This window comes from Convolutriloba macropyga, chromosome 10, assembly GCF_964194025.1.
Source record: "Convolutriloba macropyga chromosome 10, txConMacr16.3, whole genome shotgun sequence".
In the NCBI taxonomy this organism is placed as follows: Eukaryota; Metazoa; Xenacoelomorpha; order Acoela; family Convolutidae; genus Convolutriloba; species Convolutriloba macropyga.
In genome coordinates, this window is record NC_134477.1 from 17579066 (window position 1) to 17604200 (window position 25135).

A 25135-nucleotide genomic window follows, 5' to 3' on the forward strand; every position below is an offset into this window, starting at 1 on the left:
CGCAGTGAAAGTGTCTCCTATTGTTTAGTATTACTTACATTTATTATGCTATTTTCCTGTTGGAGTAAACATGTACAAAAGTGTGATACAATTTCAAAATTTGTAATTTAGCTCTGTACAAAATATATGGAAGAAATAACTACTAAAGACATGTTTTTACCAAAGCCAGAGAAACTTGAATGAAAAGAAGCTTGAAGAAAATTTGAGACATTAAATGTGCTGACACCATGAAGACATTGTTATTTATTCTCGGATGAAGGCAATTATCGTAGACTTGTGCCTTTTTTATGCAAAATTTTTGCTCGACCGTTTTTGCTATTTAGTTCTAGAACTTTCCTTGACTTCTCAAGTGTGAGTGATCTTATGTGCTCTCATTTTTTGCTGCAAATATAACAGCAAATTTGATAGTTTGAAGAGCAAATACGTTTTGGATTAGGGGGTTAAGTGTCACACTGATGTCCTGGAAGGCGGGGGTTCGAACCTCTATGAGGTCTGAGTTTTTGTACCCATAAGCAAACTTCTAAGCTACACTCCTAAATTAAATTGCCCCCAGTGATTCATCCGACGTTAGTCTGTTTGTTTTGTTATAGGGCATTTTGGATCAATGCAAGTGATGTCTTTTTTTTTATTGCTATCAAGCTATCCCTAAAGTTTATTGCGGTGAAGTTATTGCGGAGACAAACACTAATTACCATGTTTTGCACAATTAAGACTTTTGACTTAATATACAAAGTGGCCTTGAAATGGTTCATGTTGCAGACAAAAATAGTTTTTTTAACACAGGCTGGATACTAGAAACAGCGTTTGTGATAGAAATTGAAAGTTTTAATTCAAACTGATACCTATTTCAACCAAATACATGTTACTGCTGATAAAATTGAGATCTATTATTAATTGCTCTCAAAGTTTGTAGCAATTATGTTAGTCCTGTCGGTCGTTTTTTATGCGATTTTTCGCTTGACCGATTTTCATCTGGCGCTTTTGACTTTTCGTCCTCAAAAACGGGATAAACAGGTAGCGCCCAGCGGGCATGTTATACTTATGCTTTGCAAACAGACTTGGATGTGTGTCGCAAATACACTATCTCAAAGTGTAGCGGGAATCGCAGAGCGAATCCTTGAATAAGTGTACTTTACAGAATTGATTTATTGGAATCGCGATGCGAATCCACAGCTAAATTGTCTTAAGTAAATTGAGAGCGTTCGCAGAAGCAACTTGAATTCTGATTGACTAAAAGAAATTCTGGTTACTTATAATAAAATACTGTGAACAACATATGAAATAATATAGTAGACTAGCGGGAATATTTTTATATGTGAATAATAAAAAGTCATAACTCAAGTTATAAGCGCAAGATATAAATATTAAAAATAGAGGGTAAAATAATTTAGTACACTTAAAGGTTCCGATATATAAGTATACATACGTATCACATTTCCCCCATGACAGAAAAAAATTTTAATGTATTTACAATTTTTAGAGTCAAACATAAATTATGGAATTGAAAAGAAATTTAACATAACAGAAAATAAACTGCAAAGGTGCCACAAATGGTATTTTTGAAGAAATGAAAAGATTGATCATTAAGTATATGCGAAGCATGTGTGCTTGAGAAAAGATTAACTGCACATGTGTGTAGTATGTAATTGCTTTTATAACATTATCACTTGACAATAAAATACAGCTCATACTATACGAAAGTGTAATTGAAATTGGGATTCGAGGAGCGAATACGCTTTAAATTTTTGAGCATGTAAAATGAATACATTTGAATGAATAAATAACAGACACACATAACAAGACGGGGATTCGCGGAGCGAATACATGAATGAATTAAATTTAATACATTGAACAGCAATTGAAGAAAATTAACATTAATGTATTCATTAAAGACTGGATTTGTAACACGGAAACATGAACGAAATAAATAAGTGTAGTTTATATGAGTTTACTTAATTTTAACAGTTTTGTTCAAATTTCATTTTCTGCATCCCACACAGAAAGTTCCCGTTCTTGTTCATACTCATAATATCGAACTCTTTAATCTGGTGGAGAAGCTTGACCAATTTGGATATCAGGTCGCGGTGGGGAGGGAATTCTTGATTGTTCCGCATTTTGAATCATCGTGACTACTGTATTTTCGTTTGTTGAGCCCTTTTTTTTCGTTTTTCGCTTTTTCGATTTATTGGAGCTGGATGATGCTAACGAACTGGTTGGAGATATGTCCGCATCTGCAAATCCATAAAATTGGGTCCGTTTGCGTGGTCGAGCTGTTTGTTGTTCTTGTGAAGCGGAGGACGTTACTGGATTTTGTGATGAGGATGTTGATGGGGCGGGTATTATCGATATGAGCGGTTGTTCCGGGGCTGTTGCATTGTTATTTTCATTTGACGCAACCGTGTGACGACTTCGTTTGGGCTGTGGTTTAGCGGGTTTGCGGACTGTGAGGGCTCGAGAGACATTTGAGTTCACAGATGAGACAACGGAAGTAGTATCACGATGGCGATGGCGAATCTTTATTTCTCCTCGCTTTTGTCGCTTGACATCATTACTGTGCTTGGCGATTTTTGTCTCCGTTGTTTGTTCATAGGGTGCAGGACGTCTTTGTGCGTATGCCCAGAGATTAGTAGACCTTTCTGCTTTGGTGCCGAACTTTGCCAAATCACTATCTCTAACTTTCACTGGAGATCGTCCAGGCTCATTGATTATGGTTGTTGTAGGGGAAGATTTAGTGACAAAGGATCCTGGTTTAAGGACCTCATATAGTCCGGCAAGCTGTCTTTTGGCCCTCTTTTTGTTAGGTAGTTTTCGCGCTAGCTTTACATTTAAAGATTTTTCTGTTCTGGGAATGGGGTTCGTGATTTTTGGATGAATAATGAACCTTGATTCCTTATTGTCCGAATCGCGATAGCGAAGTCCTGCATCCTGTTGTGCCTTGTTCATGGATTTTTCGATGTCCAGATCGCTTCTTTCTGGGTTGGTCCATCCTGCGTCATCAAGGTAGTCGTCTACAGGAACTGTATCGGCATCTAAATAGTGGGTAATAATTTTTTCATAAGTTAGATTTAAGCTAGAAGGAGAAGTGCCAATATTCCTTAAAGGAGTATTTGCCGGACGACCGAAATGGGCTTCAAATGGTGTTATCTTTGTTGTTTTCTGTTTTGTTATACGTAAATCAGAAATAATTTGTTTAATTGCTTTAGATGTTGCGAATGTATCTTTATTTTCAGCTTTCATGCAGGATAACCGTCGTTTTATTGTCTGTATCATTCGCTCCACTAATCCAATAGCTCTATGGTCTCCGACCGGTGCGTCGAGAATGTCAATATTGTTTTCATTACAGTAATTTGTAACTTGTTTACCTACTAGACATGTGGCTTGGTCTAAACGGATTGTTCGTGGAATTCCATGTGTATATGCGTAACTACGGAGAAATTTTACTTTTTTTGTCCCATTAGCTTTTTCAAAAATTCTAACTGTCGGATACTTTGAATAACGGTCAATACATGCCAAAAAATAAATGTCTTTATCTTTTTCATTCGTTATCGGACCCCCAAAGTCAATTTGAATTTCTTCATTTGGTTCTTGGCAAGCCTTATGTGGATGCCATTTAGATTTTGGTATAATAGGCTTTAAGTTCTTACCAATATCAGTGCATGGAACGCAATCCGATGCTTTGGCCAAAATTTCTCTATGCATATATGGCCACCATGCATATTGAGACAGAGAAATCACCCCCCAACTACCGGGGTGGGTCATGTGTAGTGATTCCACTACTGCCTCCTTTATTGAGTTAGATATGGCGACGCGTTCGTCGACACACAAGCAACCGGACCGCACATGAAAGTCTTTCCAAAAGGAGTGAATGTATGGGCTGACTTCCTTGCATCGGGCTTCGTCATCTTGTAGAACACAGTCTCTGATCTCTTTTAGTACTGCGTCCTTGCTAGTCAAGACTGCCAGAAACGACTTTGTAAAGAGCTGATTGAGGTTGCTCTCAAAAACTTCCTCTTTGGACAGTTCAATGTCCTGAGTTTCCGGTGATGAAGAGGCCTGGGTGTTATTGTTGGGGTTTGCACTAGGAGTTGTTATTGGGGTTGATTGAGTACGAAATGTTACTCTAGGGGTAGGCGGGGGAGTTGTAGGGTTGGTTTGCGATGATCCATTAGCTGACATTGTTATATGATTTATTTTATTGTCTAGTTTTGCGGTTAAATTACAATTGAAATGTTTAGACTGGATTTGCGATGCGGGTGCAGTATTACTTTGAAGCAAGTGATTTGCGTGGTAATTAAATTGAGAAATGAATTCTGAATTATAATTGCGTACTTGTGCTCGAGTAGTGAATGAATTATTTGAGGCATTTAAGTTATGCGGGTTAATTTTAGCAGGTTTGCAAGAGTGGACGCGCGTCTGGTTGACTTGTAACTTGTTTTTGCTATTTATGGGCCGCTTATGGAAAGGAATTTTATTTGAATGACTAAATAAAGATGTAATTGCGTCGCGAATGCGGGAAATTGTTGCTACCATGAATTCCTCATCATATTGGGTGACGCTTTTTGCTTTCTGGTTCGGTTGGCGCGAAATATAATCAACTAAACCCATTCGGGTGCCAGGAATATGCTCTATGATAAAGTCAAATGGTAACAAACGATCAATCCAACGTGTTAATCTGCTATTATAAGATTTATTGGAACGGTGATATACTTATATATCGAAACCTTTGTGTACTAAATTATTTTATTGTCTAGTTTTGCGGTTAAATTACAATTGAAATATTTAGACTGGATTTGCGATGCGGGTGCAGTATTATTTTGAAGCAAGTGATTTGCGTGGTAATTAAATTGAGAAATGAATGCTGAATTATAATTGCGTACTTGTGCTCGAGTAGTGAATGAATTGAGGCATTTAAGTTATGCGGGTTAATTTTAGCAGGTTTGCAAGAGTGGACGCGCGTCTGGTTGACTTGTAACTTGTTTTTGCTGTTTATAGGCCGCTTATGGAAAGGAATTTTATTTGAATGACTAAATAAAGATGTAATTGCGTCGCGAATGCGGGAAATTGTCGCTACCATGAATTCCTCATCATATTGGGTGACGCTTTTTGCTTTCTGGTTCGGTTGGCGCGAAATATAATCAACTAAACCCATTCGGGTGCCAGGAATATGCTCTATGATAAAGTCAAATGGTAACAAACGATCAATCCAACGTGTTAATCTGCTATTATAAGATTTATTGGAACGGTGAGTTTTTAGGACTGAAAGAAGTGCTCTGTGATCTGTCAAAACCGTAAAAGTCTTTCCAAATAAATAATATTTAAAATATTTGATAGCCCAAACCACCCCAAGCAATTCTAGTTCGTTTATACTAAAGCGTTCTTCGTTGCTATTAAGAAAGCGAGATGCAAAGGCAACCGTTTTCCACCCTTCACAATCTAGTTGTTCGAGTGCAGCGCCTTGGCGAGAGGCATCGCATTTGATACGTGTTTCCAGTGTTCGATTAAAATGGGTATTCTCTGTAGCGTTTGCAATAACAGTTTTAATGTGTTCGAAATGTGTTTGATGATACTCGGTCCAAAGAAATTTTTCCTTTTTCTTTAACGGCCGAAAAGGATGACATATTTTAGCAAGGTTAGGAATGAATTTGCTTAAATGATGAACACTACCTAGGAATGAACGCAATTGTTTCAATGTCTTAGGAGCTTTAATTTCAGCAATTGCTGCTGTTTTAGATTCAATGGGTTTGACACCACTTTGCGAGAATGTAAAACCAAGCCAATTTATCTGGTGTTTTGCAAAATGACATTTGCTTAAATTAATTCTGAGGTTATCGGCCTCAAGTTTCTGCAGGCAATTGTAGACGTATTTGAGGTGCGATTCCTGGGTACCTTTGCTAACTACAATTATATCATCCAAAAAACAATATGTATGAGACAAACCAACCAGTGTATAATCCATCGCCTTTTGAAACTCTGCCGGCGTATCCGTAAGTCCATAAAATCCCGTCTTAAAACGGTACGTACCGGTTGCATCTCCACAAATGATATTGAAATTACAAAGGCGTGCGGTATCCGGATGCAAGTTTAATTGGCTATATGCGTATTGTTGAAAAATAGACATTTTCCCCATGATTAGAATCATTAATATGTTGTGAGATTGAATCAATAAGACTATCTATATTTGGCATTTGATACTTGTTCTTGTGTATCGCTTTGTTCGGAGTTTTCGAATCAAGAGCTTATTTTACAGATTTGTCCTTCTTGACTGTAATTACTATCGGAGAAATAAAGTTTTTATCAGAACATTCTTGTAATTTTTCAATATGTCCTTGTTCTGTAAGTTTCTTTAGCTCGTCAGATACTTTGTCTAACAGATTTATAGGGACACGGCGACCTTTTTGGTGTGATGGGGTATAGTTTTTGTGAAATTTTGAACAAACTATATGTACTTTGAGTTCACAGATGAGACAACGGAAGTAGTATCACGATGGCGATGGCGAATCTTTATTTCTCCTCGCTTTTGTCGCTTGACATCATTACTGTGCTTGGCGATTTTTGTCTCCGTTGTTTGTTCATAGGGTGCAGGACGTCTTTGTGCGTATGCCCAGAGATTAGTAGACCTTTCTGCTTTGGTGCCGAACTTTGCCAAATCACTATCTCTAACTTTCACTGGAGATCGTCCAGGCTCATTGATTATGGTTGTTGTAGGGGAAGATTTAGTGACAAAGGATCCTGGTTTAAGGACCTCATATAGTCCGGCAAGCTGTCTTTTGGCCCTCTTTTCGTTAGGTAGTTTTCGCGCTAGCTTTACATTTAAAGATTTTTCTGTTCTGGGAATGGGGTTCGTGATTTTTGGATGAATAATGAACCTTGATTCCTTATTGTCCGAATCGCGATAGCGAAGTCCTGCATCCTGTTGTGCCTTGTTCATGGATTTTTCGATGTCCAGATCGCTTCTTTCTGGGTTGGTCCATCCTGCGTCATCAAGGTAGTCGTCTACAGGAACTGTATCGGCATCTAAATAGTGGGTAATAATTTTTTCATAAGTTAGATTTAAGCTAGAAGGAGAAGTGCCAATATTCCTTAAAGGAGTATTTGCCGGACGACCGAAATGGGCTTCAAATGGTGTTATCTTTGTTGTTTTCTGTTTTGTTATACGTAAATCAGAAATAATTTGTTTAATTGCTTTAGATGTTGCGAATGTATCTTTATTTTCAGCTTTCATGCAGGATAACCGTCGTTTTATTGTCTGTATCATTCGCTCCACTAATCCAATAGCTCTATGGTCTCCGACCGGTGCGTCGAGAATGTCAATATTGTTTTCATTACAGTAATTTGTAACTTGTTTACCTACTAGACATGTGGCTTGGTCTAAACGGATTGTTCGTGGAATTCCATGTGTATATGCGTAACTACGGAGAAATTTTACTTTTTTTGTCCCATTAGCTTTTTCAAAAATTCTAACTGTCGGATACTTTGAATAACGGTCAATACATGCCAAAAAATAAATGTCTTTATCTTTTTCATTCGTTATCGGACCCCCAAAGTCAATTTGAATTTCTTCATTTGGTTCTTGGCAAGCCTTATGTGGATGCCATTTAGATTTTGGTATAATAGGCTTTAAGTTCTTACCAATATCAGTGCATGGAACGCAATCCGATGCTTTGGCCAAAATTTCTCTATGCATATATGGCCACCATGCATATTGAGACAGAGAAATCATCCCCCAACTACCGGGGTGGGTCATGTGTAGTGATTCCACTACTGCCTCCTTTATTGAGTTAGATATGGCGACGCGTTCGTCGACACACAAGCAACCGGACCGCACATGAAAGTCTTTCCAAAAGGAGTGAATGTATGGGCTGACTTCCTTGCATCGGGCTTCGTCATCTTGTAGAACACAGTCTCTGATCTCTTTTAGTACTGCGTCCTTGCTAGTCAAGACTGCCAGAAACGACTTTGTAAAGAGCTGATTGAGGTTGCTCTCAAAAACTTCCTATTTGGACAGTTCAATGTCCTGAGTTTCCGGTGATGAAGAGGCCTGGGTGTTATTGTTGGGGTTTGCACTAGGAGTTGTTATTGGGGTTGATTGAGTACGAAATGTTACTCTAGGGGTAGGCGGGGGAGTTGTAGGGTTGGTTTGCGATGATCCATTAGCTGACATTGTTATATGATTTATTTTATTGTCTAGTTTTGCGGTTAAATTACAATTGAAATGTTTAGACTGGATTTGCGATGCGGGTGCAGTATTACTTTGAAGCAAGTGATTTGCGTGGTAATTAAATTGAGAAATGAATTCTGAATTATAATTGCGTACTTGTGCTCGAGTAGTGAATGAATTATTTGAGGCATTTAAGTTATGCGGGTTAATTTTAGCAGGTTTGCAAGAGTGGACGCGCGTCTGGTTGACTTGTAACTTGTTTTTGCTATTTATGGGCCGCTTATGGAAAGGAATTTTATTTGAATGATTAAATAAAGATGTAATTGCGTCGCGAATGCGGGAAATTGTTGCTACCATGAATTCCTCATCATATTGGGTGACGCTTTTTGCTTTCTGGTTCGGTTGGCGCGAAATATAATCAACTAAACCCATTCGGGTGCCAGGAATATGCTCTATGATAAAGTCAAATGGTAACAAACGATCAATCCAACGTGTTAATCTGCTATTATAAGATTTATTGGAACGGTGATATACTTATATATCGAAACCTTTGTGTACTAAATTATTTTATTGTCTAGTTTTGCGGTTAAATTACAATTGAAATATTTAGACTGGATTTGCGATGCGGGTGCAGTATTATTTTGAAGCAAGTGATTTGCGTGGTAATTAAATTGAGAAATGAATGCTGAATTATAATTGCGTACTTGTGCTCGAGTAGTGAATGAATTGAGGCATTTAAGTTATGCGGGTTAATTTTAGCAGGTTTGCAAGAGTGGACGCGCGTCTGGTTGACTTGTAACTTGTTTTTGCTATTTATGGGCCGCTTATGGAAAGGAATTTTATTTGAATGATTAAATAAAGATGTAATTGCGTCGCGAATGCGGGAAATTGTCGCTACCATGAATTCCTCATCATATTGGGTGACGCTTTTTGCTTTCTGGTTCGGTTGGCGCGAAATATAATCAACTAAACCCATTCCGGTGCCAGGAATATGCTCTATGATAAAGTCAAATGGTAACAAACGATCAATCCAACGTGTTAATCTGCTATTATAAGATTTATTGGAACGGTGAGTTTTTAGGACTGAAAGAAGTGCTCTGTGATCTGTCAAAACCGTAAAAGTCTTTCCAAATAAATAATATTTAAAATATTCGATAGCCCAAACCACCCCAAGCAATTCTAGTTCGTTTATACTAAAGCGTTCTTCGTTGCTATTAAGAAAGCGAGATGCAAAGGCAACCGTTTTCCACCCTTCACAATCTAGTTGTTCGAGTGCAGCGCCTTGGCGAGAGGCATCGCATTTGATACGTGTTTCCAGTGTTGGATTAAAATGGGTATTTTCTGTAGCGTTTGCAATAACAGTTATAATGTGTTCGAAATGTGTTTGATGATACTCGGTCCAAAGAAATTTTTCATTTTTCTTTAACGGCCGAAAAGGATGACATATTTTAGCAAGGTTAGGAATGAATTTGCTTAAATGATGAACACTACCTAGGAATGAACGCAATTGTTTCAATGTCTTAGGAGCTTTAATTTCAGCAATTGCTGCTGTTTTAGATTCAATGGGTTTGACACCACTTTGCGAGAATGTAAAACCAAGCCAATTTATCTGGTGTTTTGCAAAATGACATTTGCTTAAATTAATTCTGAGGTTATCGGCCTCAAGTTTCTGCAGGCAATTGTAGACGTATTTGAGGTGCGATTCCTGGGTACCTTTGCTAACTACAATTATATCATCCAAAAAACAATATGTATGAGACAAACCAACCAGTGTATAATCCATCGCCTTTTGAAACTCTGCCGGCATATCCGTAAGTCCATAAAATCCCGTCTTAAAACGGTACGTACCGGTTGCATCTCCACAAATGATATTGAAATTACAAAGGCGTGCGGTATCCGGATGCAAGTTTAATTGGCTATATGCGTATTGTTGAAAAATAGACATTTTCCCCATGATTAGAATCATTAATATGTTGTGAGATTGAATCAATAAGACTATCTATATTTGGCATTTGATACTTGTTCTTGTGTATCGCTTTGTTCGGAGTTTTCGAATCAAGAGCTTATTTTACAGATTTGTCCTTCTTGACTGTAATTACTATCGGAGAAATAAAGTTTTTATCAGAACATTCTTGTAATTTTTCAATATGTCCTTGTTCTGTAAGTTTCTTTAGCTCGTCAGATACTTTGTCTAACAGATTTATAGGGACACGGCGACCTTTTTGGTGTGATGGGGTATAGTTTTTGTGAAATTTTGAACAAACTATATGTACTTTGGACTTACCGATTCTGGAGATTAGATCAGGGAAATCGATTGCAATCTGTTTTTTAATTGGACAGTATTCTTGTTCTACCTGATTGATTATCATTTGATTATTTGATTGTTGAATTGAGAGTCCAAGTGCTGGAAACAAATCTCTACCCAACAGTGAACGATGACCGTCCGCCACTACTTGAATTTCAATTGGATTTGCGTGCCAAATGCCGCTTTGAATTGAAGTTTGGATAATGCCTACCGTATGAATAGGCTCGTTCGAAAATGTTTTCAATTGTTTGGGATTCGCCCCGCGTATCCACTTCGATTTTGAGTCGTGAGAAATGATTGAGTTTGCCAATGATTCGTTTATTATTGTGCATACGCTGCCCGAATCCACCAAAACATTTGTTGATGTATTACCAAATATTACAGGAAGGTTGATTGCTGTCATCGAAGTTGTGAGATCCGTTGATGATACTACAGCTACACAATTATCTTCATCTGATGAGTAGTTTGACTCCAAATCAGGGTCAAAATCTGCCGAAATTTGATTGACATCCTCAACTTGGTCATCTTTTTCGACATTGTTGACTCGTGGCTTAGGTCTTGGGTACGAATTGGGATCTTTAGGTTTACGACAAACCTTAGCGAAATGGTTTTCAATACCACAATTATTGCATCTTTTTCCCCGAGCGGGACATTTATTACGGTGTTCAGGAGTCAAACTTGATCCACAAAAGTGACAAGTTGTGGGCTTTTTCTGTGCGGTTGTATTCATAGTTGAAAAGGGAGTAGCATTCGCGATGCGCATCCGTTGTACTTGATTGACGGTTGAATGTAATTCAGCTTTGTTGGCATTCATTTTGAGTTGATTGAGGGTACCCATTTCAATATTGATTGCTATTGCTAATGCTCTATCAGGATCTACTGTTTCTTTTAGAAGCTCTTTTTGGATATCTTCGTTCTGCATGTTTGTGATAAAAACGTCTCTGATGATGGTATCTCCTTTTTCTCCTAGATCACAATTTTCCGAAAGTTCTTTGAGATGTCCATAAAATTTCTCAATTGGTTCTCCCTTTTGTTGTTTTCGTGTAAGGAAAAGATACCGATCAAAAGTTATATTATGAATCCGAATGAAGGTTGTATTCAAAATATCCCAAAGGTTTTTGGTTGAGATTGCTTCGAGATTAATAGTCGAATTTTTCGAGTTGAAGACGCGCCGCCCTTCCATTCCCAAACTCAGATACATCAATGAAGAGGCTTTCCGATCACATAGTTTCCACGGTTTGTCTCCGCATAAGATGCCGATCGTTTCAATGCGCTGACACTGCTTTTTCCACGCTGTTTTCGCCTGTTCGTTGCGGGTACGTCGATCTCGTTCTGATTGTGCTGTCGGGTTGTCAACTGTGTCTTCATAGGCTGGTTCGGGAGGCAAGATAACGTTTATTGGAGGGTCAGCTAGAAGAAGGTCCACTTCAATTCCTTCCCGAGCAAGGGTTGCAAGTTTTAATTGTGTCCTCCAATATTCCCAGCGAAGTGGGGGTTCTAGGGTTGCCTTTTCCCAGAGGGGTTGAATTCCGAGTGGAGATTTTCCACTGTCCTTTATTGCTAACTGCGCCATGTTATACTTATGCTTTGCAAACAGACTTGGATGTGTGTCGCAAATACACTATCTCAAAGTGTAGCGGGAATCGCAGAGCGAATCCTTGAATAAGTGTACTTTACAGAATTGATTTATTGGAATCGCGATGCGAATCCACAGCTAAATTGTCTTAAGTAAATTAAGAGCGTTTGCAGAAGCAACTTGAATTCAGATTGACTAAAAGAAATTCTGATTACTTATAATAAAATACTGTGAACAACATATGAAATAATATAGTAGACTAGCGGGAATATTTTTATATGTGAATAATAAAAAGTCATAACTCAAGTTATAAGCGCATGATATAAATATTGAAAATAGAGGGTAAAATAATTTAGTACACATAAAGGTTTCGATATATAAGTATACATACGTATCACAGGGCATTAAGTGCTCTTAGAGCCTTTCAGCTCCAACTGTTTTGGAGACTTTTACTTATACTTATGGTGTGAAGGGTGGTTTTTAGAGGTTGAGATACCCCCCCACCTGTTGCCCCCACCCCTATTCTCCCACTCCTGCTGTTGCCCCACCCCCATCAGCCCTTCGGTGCACCCCTTCTCCGTGGCTAGATACTGACGGAGCCGACTGCTCGCTGGTCTTTTGAGAGCAATTCGCTTGACCTTAGTCAGTTATGTTAATTTCAGTAGTCGAAAAGATATTAGACCAGAGTTTCCTTTTGAAGCAAACACCATAAAAGCTTTCACAAAACGGTTGCAATCCAAATAGATCTTGACATTCGCAAGTTAAATTAACGTTCTTTTAAGCAAAATGAAAAGTGCTATTAGATCGCTGTATCTTGTCCGGGAGCACATACCTTTGAAATTGAGATTCTTATTTTTAATAGCTCTCCTCATCTCAGCGACTATAATTGCGGACGACCTATTTTTACAATCCAAAGTATTTGGATTGTATCGGTGCGCTGTCATTTCTTAAGATTTGTTTACAGCCTTTCGGTTTTTGACGTCAATGAGAAGTCAAATTAGAGTGGGGATTTTAGTCACGCTCAAGCAGTAAATGGAGCGAAAGAGCTACTAGGTTTGAGTTGTGATTTTTTAAAATACTTAAAAGTGGAGTAAGAAATTGGGGTTTGAAAAAAATTTAAATGGGTCAATTTGACTTCTGTTTGCAGTGTTTCTTGATTCTTTTTGTGAGCTTGACAATATTTGTTGTTATACAATGTTGGTGAATATTGGAATTTTGCCCTTTGACAGGTCTCATCGATGCCCAAATTAATGGAAATAATTGGTTCAGGAAATATTTGTTGTTTTCTATGACTTATACGCTGTTCATTTGCAAAAATATTAGTGAGTTGTTGAGTTCTGCAGGTGCTTGTTGTACTTATTGCTATCTTATCACTTATTCTCATTAATGACTGGCCTCGTCGGTTGCTGATGAAGATTTAGTTTGTTTTTGTCTTTTCTCTTAGTCGCATTTATGACAGGTTTCATCGATCTAATCAGAATAAGTGCATCTATTAAATTGCTTGAATTCATGGCAATCGCTTTTTGACACTTTTTCTCAAAAATTGAATTTTCTTGTGGTCTTATCCTTTAGTCTCGAAAATAACAATACTTTCGGCCTTCTAGTGCGGCGTAATTTTGGTCAGATTATTGGCTGCAACTTTTACCTAACGTTTTCTTTGACTGAGTGACCGTTTATTTTCGAAATATTTGACTTAATTTGTGAATCTTGCCTTCGTTTTTAGTTGTCCTTTTTTCAGCCATTCGAACCGCTACTATCTTCCAAAGCTTTATGACATGCCGTGGTTATGGATTTTTGCATGTAGTTATGTGGTTCTTAGCTCTGACTTCCAAAACTATTCTGTTCAGCAAAAGGATCAAAAATCGAAAGTCAATATGGAAAATGAAATCAAAAGTAAACGGGATAAACCCATAAAGGACAGTTTTAGATTGCGGGATTTTTTACTTTGTAGTAATTAGTCTTAATTACCAGGTCTAATGTTAATTGGCATTGGCGATAATTGAAATATGTCGGTAGTTTAAGGTCGTATTTTTTCAACATCAACCACTTTTCATTTTTTTCTGTATTTATTTCAGTCACAATCGAAGTCATGGGAATCAATGACGGATATTTTCCGGTAATCTTCAGGGTGTGTTCGATTCGGTATTAGTGTTGCATCTTTCTCTCAGTGGACTTTTCTTTCAAAATTTGTCTTCAAAAGAATGGCATTGTGTAGACTGACTAACTGGGGTAGCAAAGTCTGCTATATGCGATGACAGAACGACTGGCGAGATCTTCTCATGCAACCACGAATGATGAGGAACATCGGAGTCTCAAATGTTTTGCTTGGATGTAGAAAAATGACTGTTTTTTGACAATTGTTGCGCCAAAACTTTTTGCAAAAGATTTTGAATTCTGCTCGAAAGCTATTGCGTCAGAATCTGTTTGCGCCAGAGAGATTCGGTCAACAAATAGTATCCACAAGTTTTATCCTGGTTTTCCGATAGTGTCCGTTTTGTTGGCTAGTGCAAATATTGTGCATTAGTTGAAAGTCTTAGTCGATATTTTTTGAGGACAAATTTCAATATGGGACAAACTCTATAGTGACCCGCAAATATTGTTAATACATCCACTGTTTAACCTGTTGATTAAATGCTCTCGAACGCAGTTTTAGACAATTATTGCAAACGTGTTGGTCTTTTTGCAAAATTTTTGCTTGATTGTTTTGACTTTTCGATTGATTTTACGCCCTTGAGTGTTTTGTTTTGCGTGATCTAAATTTCTCCTTCATTAACAAGTGTCGGCAGTTGAACTAAAGTGACGGCATTTCACGACAAAAATCAAATTAATTTTCGGCTGTAATCTGTAATTATTTCAACTTTAAATATTATTAGTGGTATAAAATAACGTCATTTGACGCCGTGTTAGTGAATTTAGTTACTCCAACCCCCCTCCCCCCCCCCCCCGACTGACGGAGGCTGCAACAGATTCGAACTCCAATTAGTCGTTCGAAGACCATTTTTTCGGCGTTAGTCGGTTATGTTTTCATTATTTTGGCCTGTTTATTCGGCGTTTTTTTTTTGTAAATTTTGCGAAGATACAAGCATTTATAGTGACTTAAATTAAACTTTTACTTTTTCCGTCGAGCCGCTCTTATTTTTGGAAGCTAATAATTTATTCGGACATCATTTCAAAAGTCGGCTTAAATGACTGATAATGTGGCTCTCGGGTGGTTTAGTTCTTAAAATTTTTATCTGATAGGCAAGGGTGCCTAATTTTGTTCCTGACAAGCAACTAGGGTCAACACAAGCGTTTCTATTACAATCGCTTCTTAAAAGTCAAGGAAACTGCAAGCGTGGTTTTGTCCGTTTATAAATTAAATTCCATTTAACCCCCTCAGAGTTCTTATAGGGCTTCATTGTCCTGAATTTCAATTTCGTATGCCAAAGTTATTTTTTAAAAATTTTTTTTACGATTGCATGTAAACGGCAGGCAGTTCTTACAATACACATTTAGAAGATATTGAGAAGCGCAATAATGTTTCGCAATGGCTGATAATTTGGTTGTCAATAAGGTCGGGGTTCTATTTCGTTTTTTTTTGGTTATCGTCAGGTTAAGGAATTGATTTTATTGCTATATCATAGCTGTATTAGTAAAATTTTTGTACCCTAAAAATTAACTGTTTTCATCGCCATAAGCAACAGCAACTGGTTCTTGTAGACCTCCTACCGCAATGAAGTGCAGAAATTGAATATATTAATTGGTAATCTTTTAAATAGCGTAATTCTATCGAAAAACATTTTATCGCCATGATTGATTAATTGCTCTCGAGTGATTAATTGCTCTCTTGTCATTTTGAAATACATTTTTGCTCAACCCTTTTTATTATTTGCTCTTAGAGTATTCTTTTTATGCGCTGGAGGGATTTGATTTTGGTTCTGAGACCTAATAAATGCAGGGGCCTTATGTCGGTGCAGCTCTGTGAGTCTTTGTAGGCTCTAAATGTACGGATCACCGACTGTGTCGAGGAAGCAAAAATTTTTTGTTTGAAGGGCGTTTTGGTAATTTTCAGACACTCGCCCTCATATGCGCTCACCTTACAGATGCGTACGTTCGAGCTTTGGCCTTAGGTTATTGATATTTTGACCTTTCGGCGAGAGAAAGTTGGTGAAGCTCAAAGACAGCTTGATGTGGTACTGTTATTAATTGCTCTTGAACGAAGTTCATAGCAATTATTGTAAACGTGTTGGTCTTTTTTATGCAAATTTTTCGCTTGATAATTTTGCGCTTTTCTTCTAGAACATTCTTTGACTTCTCAAGTGACTTTTTTTCACGCTTTCGGTCTTCATTTTTGAGTGATCTCCATTGCTCTCACTCCGAAGTAAAGCTTGTTGCTAATATTAATGGTTTGCAGCAAATAAAAAAGAAATATCTGATATCCCAGTTGTTAATGCAGTTGGTCAGGGATCGGGAGGTCAATGGTTCGAATCTCAAATGATCATAAAATTTTCTACCCGCTCGTCGTTCAAGAGCAATTCTTCCGGAATTCGTCGGTTTATGTTTAATTGCTCTCAAACAAAGTTTGTAGCAATTATGTTAGTTCTGTCGGTCTTTTTTTATGCGATTTTTCGCTTGACCGATTTTTCGTGACGCTTTTGACTTTTCGTCCTCAAAAACGGGATAAACAGGTAGCGCCCAGCGGGAATTAAGTGCTCTTAGAGCCTTTCAGCTCAAACTGTTTTGGAGACTTATACTTATGGTGTGAAGGGCGGTTCTTAGGGGTCGAAGCACCCTAACTGTTGACCTCCCCCTCCCCTCCCTCCCCCCACTATTGCCCCTACCCCCCCCCCACTGCGATGTTGCCCCCAACCCACTGTTGCCACCACCACTCCCTTCCCCATCAGCCCCCGGTGCAACCCCCCCCCCCCCCCCCCCCCCCCGGTGCTACGCTCGAACAACCGATCGCTAAAAACACAATTTTAAACTAATTTTCACAATTGTTTTCAAGCTTTTTGAAAATGTTTGTCGTTTTTAGAGTTTTTTTCAGCCCTAGATGTCAAGGAACTTCCTCTAGGGTTTTTATAATAGGTTGCTGCATGGTTTCTAGTGATAGTGGAATGGTTTAAGCATTTTAACATCGCAAATTTTAGCACTTTTTTTTCAAATTTTGCAATTTTTTTCAATTTTTTACATTTATTGTCAGTATTAAGGTTCTTCAGGCTAACAGAAAATCTCCGATAGGTTTTGATAATAAGTTATTGGAAAATGTTTCATGGCCATGGATTGGTTTTCAACTTTTATTATCACCAATTTTAGCTGTTTTTTTTTCATTTTTTGTCATTTTAGCAAATTTTTAAAGTTTTTAATTTGTTTGCTAGTTTTTAGGTTTCTACAGTATCAAGAGCCACATAACCTCCTCTAGGGTTTGATTGTAGGTTACTGCATAGCTTATAGATGTAATGGAATTGTTTTCAAGATTTTGATATCAGCTATTTTAAAAAATACTTGCAATTTTTTCAATTTTTTTAATCATTTTTTTCCGGCACCAGGGTCTTAGGACCTCCACCAAGGTTGATGAAAACAGTAGAATAGTTTCCGGAGTTAATGGAATGGTTATCAATATTCTAATCTCTCCAGCTTTAGCAATTTTTTGATAATTTTTTTTTTCCAAATTTTCGGAAAATTGATATCTTGTTCCAAGTTTAAGGATCTTTATGAGACAGTGATTCTATTTAAAGCTTCAAATAGGGAGACTGGATAGTTTCTTGAAACGATGAAATGGTTTTGGAGATTTTAATATCTTGAATGTCAGCAAGATTTTGTTAAAATTTGCGATTGTTTTCAAAAATTTTTGAATATTTTTGTCATTTTCTGAGTTTAACGATCATTACTGGCCAACGAAGCTTTTCAAGTCTGGCAGATGGGTTACTTGACTTAACTCCACAGACAAATTTTAGTTTTGAACATTTTCACTGCAAAATCTGGACGTTTTTCTTTTAAATTTTGCAATACTTTGCAAATTTTTAAAATATCAGGTTTTTATTTGATTTATTTACTAACAAGGCTAGAAAACTAGAAGTTGCAGATTCGAATCAAGCTAAGGCTAGTCTCACTATACCGTGGCTTGCTACTGACAAAGTCAACCGCTCGACGGTCGTTTGAGAGCAATTCGTCCGACGTTAGTCGGTTATGTTATTAATTGCTCGCGAACGAAATTTGAAGCATTTATTGTTAAGTGAGTCTTTTGCAATTTTTTTTGTCTGACAGTTTTTTCTACAACCTTCTTTCTGATTTATGGTTGATCTAAGTTGGTCTTATTCAGAAATTAAATGTGTTGCTAAAAAAGCCATTGTAAGTTGGCATATCACAAGGACCTAATATCCGAGTGGTTAATGCTTTAGTCTAGCACGTCGGGGGTTGGAATCCCTCGCTTGATTGGAATTTTTAGCAACCTCAAAAACTATCCAGGCTACAGCCTCATCTTTTGACTTTATTCGTTGGTTTTTGTTTGTGTCAAGAATTAATCGGGTTGGCATTTTGAAAAAATTAAGACATATCAAGTTTATGCACCAGACAAGATGGCATATGCCTGTGCATTGAGAAGACTGAAGTTGATGAATAACGTAGAATGTCACTTTGCAGGATCTAAAATGGCATCTTTGAAAACCATTTTTTTGCTCTACGAGAAAGCTGTTATTAGATGCCATTGTTTTGCTAAAACCAGTTCAGTATTTTACTCAGTACAGTTAAGCAGATCATTTTTGGTGTGCCCTTTCAAACTTAAGTTCAAGCATTTAAGGTAAGAACTTGCGCAGTAGTAACAAATTGTGCCCGAGACGGCCTCTGTACCTAGTATCGGTGAAAGTGTTGTCCGACAGTTAGCTGCTAGGTTCCGGCAGTAAGGCCAATTAAAAAAAGAATCAAATTTATGGAACTTTTGAGATGCTCGGCTTGATATTATGCATCCAATTTAATTTAATTTTACTACGATTGATTACAAGAGATTTTTGGAATTTAACATCACTGGCGTAAACGTTTACTTTCAGTTGATCAGTTCTGCGTACTCGAAATATTTGACTTGCGTTTGGTTCAAAGCTCTATGGAATTGATCAAAATTAAACAATCCTATTTCTGAAAGCAGAGAAATTTGAAAAGGTTGGTCCTATGATGACTCTTGGTGAGTGCATATGCACTTATATTGTGGGGATCACTGCAGAAACTATTATTCGCGAGAGTTCTTATGCAATATGCTTGAAATAAGACTCGTTTGCAAAAAAAATATCTGGAATATTTTGCAATAAAATCAATGAGGATGCGATTTTGACATAAAAAACTTCATATAACTGGAAACAAAAGTTTCGGAACAATTCGCCATCCAATTTGTGTGATATTGGGCATTGGGTTTGCTTTGAATTTAGCCTAGCATGGGTATAAGATCTTTGTTCTATATTGTGGTCTTTATTTATTGTCTCTACTGACAACGTCACATTTTTATAAAAAAAAAACCTTTGACAGTTTTGAAGTTCTTGCTAATCTTTTTGTGAATAGATCAGCCATTATATAACGAAAGGGATGTCAATGCTATGAAGTCAACGAAAAGGGCCAACTGAACGGCGCACATAATGGTCGCACGGCACTAAAATTCAGACAACCAAAACAATTGTTTATAAAAAAAATGGTGAACTGCGGATTCCTCTATTTACAGAAAATCATGTTTCTAGACAAGATGACTGAATCCAGTGATAAGAATCCTACAAATTATCTTGCAAATTATCGTGTTCCAGGCCGTAGATCAACATGGTTTAATGATGCTGGAATTAGTGCTACCTGGCAGGATTATTGTTCCGACCCCACTTGTAGGGGGAGGAACTATATACTCATATGGGTTTTTTTTGTTCGGACAATTTTGGCCGATCGATATATTCATTGTAGAGAAATGTGAGTGGTATCATTAAAAAGCTCGTTCAGTGTGAATTCGAAACTAAAAAGATTTTTGAATTGCGTTTTTTTCGAGGATTGAAGTTTTGTGTGAACACGGGATATTTGGCATGATTTTGTTCACTTTTAGTGTATTTTTTCTTCAAATTAAGATTTTTTTATAAAAACATTTATTCAAAATTACATTTCACGCCATAAAATGAATCAATTTTGAGTTCCTAATAGACGAAAGGCGATGGAAAGACTAGTTTTGGTCTCATAGGGAAGTGTAGTATAAAAAAATTGAATTCTATTTGAGAGCTCCTTTTTTAGAAAACTTCTCATATTTTTTTGTTTTCTTAAGTCACCTAGAGACTAGTAACTTTTCATATCAAGGCTCCATTAGCGATAAGCTGATTTAAAGTCTAATGAATCCCAATGAACAAAAAATTAGTTTTCAAGGAATCGCTCGTGTTTTTCTGGCTTCGACTCTTGAGTTTTCGTAATTTTAAATGAAATTTTGATTTTCTTTTTGAGGGTGTACTAATTTTTTGGAATCCTATGGCATAGACTCGTTGACCGAAAGTGCAATAGGTTTCGTAATGACCATTGCGTGAGCCTATCTAGCGCTTTGATTGATCAGCTAATGTCTGTTAAGACTTTGAAAATGATTTTTCGAGTTTTTTTAACATTAACCAATCATAAACTCGTTTTGGTGAATTGTAAGTCAGCCACAGTAATGACAGGTTCCCTTCCTTTCTACTGCAATCAATATTGATCTGGTTAAAGGTTTCATCTTCAAGCTATTTGTTATATAACTTCAATGCCACAAGATTTCCAAATAATTTTTTTTTTGAAATTTTCGTATTATTGGTTCCTCTTGAAATCTTATCACATTATCCTGATATTGATATCTCCCATTAGCGTAGGGAATAACTTCAATGGATAATCGACAAAGTTTCAGAGAATAGCTTGTTGTTTAAATCGTCTCGACACTTTCTTCTCGCACTTTACTGAATTTTGATTTTTGCCTGTATTTGTTGTTGTTTCCATAGTCTTAAGTCTCATTGTTATGTCTTATTGATTACGTATGCATGACAAACATCCCTGTCCTCCAATCAAGTCAGAATTGAGCGTATGTATTGACTTCCTTTGAAAGCTATTGAATTTAATGGCAGTTAGGACTTTAAAAATGATTTCCAGAAATTTCTTTTGACATCAACCGACCTTAAACTTTTGTGTGAAATGTAAGTCAGTCTTCCGTAAAGACCAGACCACCAACCTTTATACTTCAGCCGAAATAAATCTTGTTAGCGGTTTAATCTTTCAGCTGTTGGTTTTACGGCTTCGATGCACGAATTTTCTTTTTTTTTTTAATTTTTTGACATTTTTTGTAATTTTGGTTCCTTTTCGAATCCTAGTACCATATCCTAATAATGATAGTTGAATTGACTTAGAGAAGACGTTCAATGGATCATACTTAAAGTTTTGTATTGTATTTGTTTTCATAGTCAATGTCTTATTGATTACTTATGAATGACAAACATCCTTGTATCATCGAGGCATATCTTCGCGAATTTATTAGCTTCTGTTGAGAGCTATTGAATTTCATGGCGTTGATACTACGGGTTTTCTCACAAATTTCGTGGTTTTAATCTATTTGTTCGTGTCTGTTGATTTATTGGAGTCAAATTGTTAAAAAGAAGAATCCCATTGCTGTTAAAAAATTAATTGAAAGTAGAAAAATTTCTACAGCTTCGACAGTTTTGGCCCTCATTTTTATTTGAATTTGCCGTTTTTGCCGGTTTTTTTATTCTTTAGGAAGCCGTAAAATGCTGACCGGTCTCATGAGCTTGTAATTGAGGACTGAATGAATGATGTGACCCGAAGCAGTCAGTTTATAGGGAATAGTTTTAAAAATTAGGATTTTATACATTTTTAAGTTTTTTCATGATTTTTCAAGCTCTTCAGTTTTTGTTGTTCTTTTCGTCAACTTGTAACTTATTCTCATCAATGAGAGGTCCCATACAATTCCTTATATTTTCAAAATTAATATGTTAACTGATATTATGGCGTAACTGATGTTGTGTTTGTTGGACAATATGCGTTTTCATAAAGTTATATGAGTGATGTGTTTGTGTTTTTTTCTCTTCCTTTAGCACCATCGCGTAATAACAGATCCCAATGATTTTCAAATGTGGCCCAATTGGATTTATTTATTCAGTATAATTTTAGCTGAATTAGTATTAATAGAATAGCTATAGTATTAATAATTAATAATAGAATAGCTATAGTATTAATAATTAATAATAGAATAGCTATAGTATTAATAATTAATAATAATTAATAATAGCTATAGTATTAATAGTATTAATAAAATAGCTAGATAATAGCTAATGACTTTTAATGGCTGAACTAATTTGTGTTTTCGCAATGTTTGTAAGTTGTTGTTCGCAAGTTTTTCTGCTTTTTTATTCCGTTCCTATGGCTTAGTCTAACAAAAGACAGGTCCTACTGGTTTCATTATGACTTTTTAGTAATTTTATCTAGAATTATTTCTTTAAAAGGTAATGACTTTTATTAAGACTTTTGAAATTATTTGGTTTAACAAATGTTGATTGATTTTTGAATTGCGCCTCATTATTTCTTTGTGTCGACTTGCTACCTAGTCTCATTGAGGAAAAATCGCATCTGCTGTGTAGTAAGGAAAAAGTAAATCTGTGTAGTTAGGGTTTTGTCTGATTGTAATTTGACGTTGTTAATAGGTGCTTTTTAGATATTGATTTTTTGCCGAAATTTTTGTTTTTGCTTTTGTTGTTGTTGTTTTTTTCTCGTAGTTTTTTTTATAGCAGATCTCGTTGTAAGGGGGCATGGCATTATTTAATTTAATTATTAGTTTGGTTGTGTAACAATTTTTAAAAATCTCTGTTAAAAATGTAAGTCAAAAGACAGTTTTGTCAGAAATGTAGATGAGCGCGGGTCGGAACATCATGTGCAAGCGCACATTAACGAGCCTCCTTGTTATTGTTTTGCTTTTACCTCGGCCTTTATATGTTTTACCCAATTGTCTCGATGGGTCATATTCGTTTGTTTGTTTGATCTTAGTAAGAATTTGAGAGCCTTTGTTTGCGTTTCAGAATTTGTTTCTTTGCGCTTTTCGTTCGTTGCTGCGCATTTTGCTGGCCATTCTGGGCAAGATGGTTCGGTGTTCGTTGAGTATTTGCGATCTAATTCTAAATCGAAAGCTCGGACTAGAAAGTACTAGCTCCATTATCAGTTTCCACAAAATACAAATTTCTAAGATGATGCTTGGCCTCAAAAGATATCAAGATTCATACCTTACGCCTGGTCGACCCGAAATTGCATGTAAAGTGCTGAAAAAATCTTCTTTACACTACGTGTCAACAGAAACGGATTCGGAGCTGATTTACGAAAATGGAGTTCTGTTAGCGGATTACTGTCGGAAAGCATATTTAACTGAACATCCATCTTTACCTGATAGCCTGTGTAAAGAAGGAGACACGTTATTTTGGTCAGCTGATGAAATGTTGTACAATTTGCTGCAATTTGACAAGCCTAGAGGGCTATTGTTTTTACGAATCAATCAGCTCCAGTTCTTGATTTTTACAGAAAAATCGTCAATTATTCAAGTTTGTTCTTATACTGGGAAAATTTTGGGAAAAATTGACCTTCCAGGGGATTATGATGCTATGGAAAGTGTTAATATAGAAGAAGATTTAGTATCGGTTACTAAGTTTGTAGATTATGGCGACAATTTTGGAACTGTGGACAGTTATATCGAGTTTCTCATTTTCAACCCTGACACTATGGATTTCATTTGTAGATGTCGTGTCTATTTGAACTTATATTTGGAATCTAAAAAAGATTTCTACACCCGAGCCAGAATTTCAGCAACAAATATTTTAGACGTGGAAACTAGTCTAAAAATTAACCGTCATTACAAAATTGATTTTATGAGCTTGAAAAGCAAAACTGTTGATCATATGTTTGCGTTTTACCTTTCAAATTTGGAACAAATCAGCGAATTCTGGACTGGTGATATTTTGCATTTAAGTGTATCGACACGTGAACCTGGTTTTTACATATCAGAAATTTCTAGAAACAAAAGTTTGCTGCGTCCGTTTGTTAAAAATTGTGTCAATAAACAATTTGTTTTTACGCCAGATGAAGAGCATATCATTCCTAACAATTTACCTCAAAATGAAGATCGAAAAGCATTTTTAGACTTTGTTTTTGATACTGGAACCGAACTTCAATACTGTGATCTACAGTCTTTACGATATTACGTTTTGAAAGATCAGAATTTACAAAAATACAATGAAATTAAACCTCCCGATTTAGAGTGCTTGTGGAATTGTCTAATTGCCGAGGATCCAAATACTCGTGTTAGGAAACCGAAACAAAAGCTATTCAATTCGTTTCCCATTTTCGATTACAGCGACGAAGAAGAATTGTTGTTTTTGTGTATTGTTTACTATTTCGAAGGTGTGTTTTTTGCATACGTGTATGACAAAATGGATAATTTCAAACTGGTCAACGGATATGTTGTTCCGGGAACATGGTCGCTTCACGATATTCATCATTTTAAACTGGACCGTTTCACTTTGGCGCACTCTGTGAAAAACTCGAGAACTAAATTGACTGAAATTTATTTCTACCATTTGCTGACATGAAATGAAGAAATTAAGATTTACTTTTCTAGTGATCGGTTTTCTGAATGTCAGCTAACCTGGAGGTCATTGTTTTTTCTATCACCAATGTGTTTCATTGGTGACAATATAGTCATGGATCAGATTATCGCTGTTAATGATTATTTTATTAATGATTAATTTATATTTTTTTCTCGCGTATACGGAGGCCTAGTTTGCCCAAAGGAGCTTTTATGTAATGAGACAGTAATTAGGTGGGAAACTGTGGTAAAAATCCAGGCTTTGGAATTCAAATCCCTTATACCAATTTCTTCAGTAACCAGTAACTTCCTTGAAATAGCAATTGTTGCCGAAATTTTAAAAGAATGCAGCACCTATGGGTTGCAAAAGCCAAGCCAAATACGTTTTCGTCATAATAAGAAACAGTAAGAGTGAACTCAACCATGGGTTATTAAAAGTTCTTTCAAAATCAGCCTGATACCCATTAAATTTTTTATGCCTATTTGAAGCATTAACCGAAATTAGTCCTT

General features: G+C 36.6%; 1 long non-coding RNA gene across 1 annotated transcript; it reads left to right on the forward strand.

Moving 5' to 3' along the window:
- The first annotated feature begins 18384 nt into the window (after positions 1 to 18384).
- LOC142348800 (uncharacterized) lies at positions 18385 to 24806 on the forward strand. Its single transcript, XR_012760777.1, has 2 exons — positions 18385 to 19848; positions 22935 to 24806. It is a non-coding gene; the product is annotated as an uncharacterized LOC142348800 (long non-coding RNA).
- Positions 24807 to 25135: the final 329 nt, after the last annotated feature.